This window comes from Callithrix jacchus, chromosome 15, assembly GCF_049354715.1.
Source record: "Callithrix jacchus isolate 240 chromosome 15, calJac240_pri, whole genome shotgun sequence".
Classification (NCBI taxonomy): Eukaryota; Metazoa; Chordata; class Mammalia; order Primates; family Cebidae; genus Callithrix; species Callithrix jacchus.
In genome coordinates this window covers 55,781,729-55,785,235 of record NC_133516.1, presented here as the reverse complement: position 1 = coordinate 55,785,235, position 3,507 = coordinate 55,781,729, and the positions used below count along the sequence as shown (strand labels likewise).

The 3,507-nt window shown below is 39.0% G+C and overlaps 1 pseudogene across 1 annotated transcript; it reads left to right on the top strand.

Annotated features, from left to right (window-relative positions):
- The first annotated feature begins 1,526 nt into the window (after positions 1-1,526).
- Positions 1,527-2,879, top strand: LOC100404477 (nucleosome assembly protein 1-like 1 pseudogene; annotated as a pseudogene). Its single transcript, XR_008476771.2, has one exon. The product of XR_008476771.2 is annotated as a nucleosome assembly protein 1-like 1 pseudogene (transcript).
- Positions 2,880-3,507: the final 628 nt, after the last annotated feature.

The following is a 3,507-nucleotide window of genomic DNA, read 5'->3' as shown; positions in this document are numbered from 1 at the left end:
CTTCTGAAGTACAAAGGTTACAAATGAGAATTTGAATTGTCCCTCCCTTTATACATACACAGGCACTCCACTGTTTCTCTTGACCCTCCTAAGAATGATTGAAAAGGGTTGTAATGCTGAGTTTATCTGTGATCCTCATTATCACCTCACTGCAAAGTTATACTTTTGAAAATGCAATCACTTCCTCTCTCTTCAAAGGCCTATTTCCTCAAACCCAGTGCAAATGTATTTAAGAGGAAAGGAGGGAAATGCATTTTAATTTTTATCAATGTGAAACTTGTCATGTTGTTCAACTACCGAAGGTTTGCTTTCTAAGGAATCAAGTTGAATGACTGCAGGGGCGAACATGGGTAATATGGACCTTTTTTTTTTTTTTTGACATAAGTCGCCTATTTCAAAAAAAGGCAGTTAAATGCATCACTGTGTCCACTGAACAACACAAAATTTTAAGAACAATCAATGGATGAAATTGGCTGAAAATATTGTAAAACATGTTGACCAAATATGCCTTTTGAAATACAAGATTATTTCTGTTGTTAAGTCCTTCAAGAAGCTTTTCTTTCCTATGCCCTATAAAAGCCAGTCCTCTCTATCCCAGCATCACCCACGATTCTTCATGATGCAGGGCTATGCACCTGTCCTGTAGAACTTGTCATGTTCTCTACTGGAGCCCTCCTGCGGGCAGAAACCGAATCTATTTCTCAATCCTACAGCCCATCCTATGTAGGGCACATGGCTAGAACTTACTAAACATTAATGGAGTAAATGCAGCACAGACTTGACACTTCAAAAACTACAAATGTACTTTGCTTTTTGTGGGGAGGAGTGTCATCATATAGGCTATACAAAGTCTGTTTACCACATCGAGGGTGAGCTTCTGAAATCCATGTCAATGTTCTAATTTCACTTTATTTCTGTGTTCGTTTGCTATTGCTACATAACAAATTACAACTTGTCAGTTTAAAACAACACCCAGTTACAATTTCATAGTTCTGTAGGTCAGCAACCTTGGTAGGCTAGACTGGAATCTCTGCTTAGGCTCTCATAAGACCAAAACCCAAGTGGTATCTAGGTCATGTTCTTATCTGGAAACTCTGGGGTGAAATCTGCTTCCAAACTCATTCAGGTTATGGTTCTTGGTTCTTGGAGTGATATCTCATCAGATTAAAATCTTATCACACTCACAGATTCCACCCCACTCAACAGGAAGGGGATTATACAGCCACAAAGGTCATCAGAGGTTTGTCTTAGTCCATTTTGTTATAACAGAACACCTGAAACGGAGTAATTTATAAAGAAAATACATTCATTTCTTACAATTATGGAGGGTGAAAAGTATAATTGCATGGTCTGGCATCTGGTGAGAGCCTTCTTCCTGGTGGAGACTTTGCGGACTGTGGATGTGGTACAGGGCATCCGCGCATGGCAGGGGGGCTGAGCATGCTAACATGCTTGCTTAGGACCACAGAACCCTCTTTCTCTTCTTATAAAGCTATCAGGAGTCACTGCCTGGCCTGCGCAGCTCCGGCCGCCTGGCTCCCCATACTAGCCGCCGATATTTGGAGTTCTTACAACATGGCAGACATTGACAACAAAGAACAGTCTGAACTTGATCAAGATTTGGATGATGTTGAAGAAGTAGAAGAAGAAACTGGTGATGAAACAAAAATCAAAGCACGTCAGCTAACTGTTCAGATGATGCAAAATCCTCGGATTCTTGCAGCCCTTCAAGAAAGACTTGATGGTCTGGTAGAAACACCAACAGGATACATTGAAAGCCTGCCTAGGGTAGTTAAAAGACGAGTGAATGCTCTCAAAAACCTGCAAGTTAAATGTGCACAGATAGAAGCCAAATTCTATGAGGAAGTTCACGATCTTGAAAGGAAGTATGCTGTTCTCTATCAGCCTCTATTTGATAAGCGATTTGAGATCATTAATGCAATTTATGAACCTACGGAAGAAGAATGTGAATGGAAACCAGATGAAGAAGATGAGATTTCGGAGGAATTGAAAGAAAAGGCCAAGATTGAAGATGAGAAAAAGGATGAAGAAAAAGAAGACCCCAAAGGAATTCCTGAATTTTGGTTAACGGTTTTTAAGAATGTTGACTTGCTCAGTGATATGGTTCAGGAACATGATGAACCTATTCTGAAGCACTTGAAAGATATTAAAGTGAAGTTCTCAGTTGCTGGCCAGCCTATGAGTTTTGTCTTAGAATTTCACTTTGAACCCAATGAGTATTTTACAAATGAAGTGCTGACAAAGACATATAGGATGAGGTCAGAACCAGATGATTCTGATCCCTTTTCTTTTGATGGACCAGAAATTATGGGTTGTACAGGGTGTCAGATAGATTGGAAAAAAGGAAAGAATGTCACTTTGAAAACCATTAAGAAGAAGCAGAAACACAAGGGACGCGGGACAGTTCATACTGTGACTAAAACAGTTTCCAATGACTCTTTCTTTAATTTTTTTGCCCCTCCTGAAGTTCCCGAGAGTGGAGATCTGGATGATGATGCTGAAGCTATCCTTGCTGCAGACTTCGAAATTGGTCACTTTTTACGTGAGCGTATAATCCCAAGATCAGTGTTATACTTTACTGGAGAAGCTATTGAAGATGATGATGATGATTATGATGAAGAAGGTGAAGAAGCGGATGAGGAAGGGGAAGAAGAAGGAGATGAGGAAAATGATCCAGACAATGACCCGAAGAAGGATCAAAACCCAGCAGAGTGCAAGCAGCAGTGAAGCAGGATGGTCTACATTCTGCTTCCCTGGAAAGGATGAATTTACATCATTTGACAAGCCTATTTTCAAGTTATTTGTTGTTTGTTTGCTTGTTTTTACAGCCTAAAATAAAAATTTCAAATACAATTTTAGTTCTTATAAAAAAAAATAAATAAAGCGATCAGTTCATCTCCCATGATAATCTATTAATTTGTTAATTCATTAATGGATTAATCCATTCATGAGGGCAGATCCTTCATGCTCCAATCCCCTCTTAAAGCCCCCACCTCTCAGTACTGCCACATTAGGAAATATTTTTCAACATGAGATTTGGAGGGGATGAATATCCAGGCCATATCAGGATTTACCTACCACAACTTCCTTTTTGCAATAAATACTATGCATATAATAAATACTTGGTAAATGCTGAGAAATAAATGAGTGAAATGAATAACAGTAGAAGCCTTTTCCTCCAATAAAATTAGATAAAGGGGACTATGGTTAGAGTGAAACTGGGGCCACCTGACCCTTAGGTCTAACTTTCCACTTCCTCCTACCCACCTGAAAGTCCTCAGCCGCTGCCTCTTCCCAAGTCCTTGAAACATTGATAATCTCGACTAGAGAGTGTCAAGAAAGAAGGGCAGCAATTAATAGATTTTATTCTAGAACATTTTTGTTATAATGTTACATAGACACCAATTAGCCTCTTTTTTTTTTTCAAATGTTAGCATTAAGAATGTTCCCCAGTTCTTAAAAATGCTTAAAAGTATTTTGAAAAGT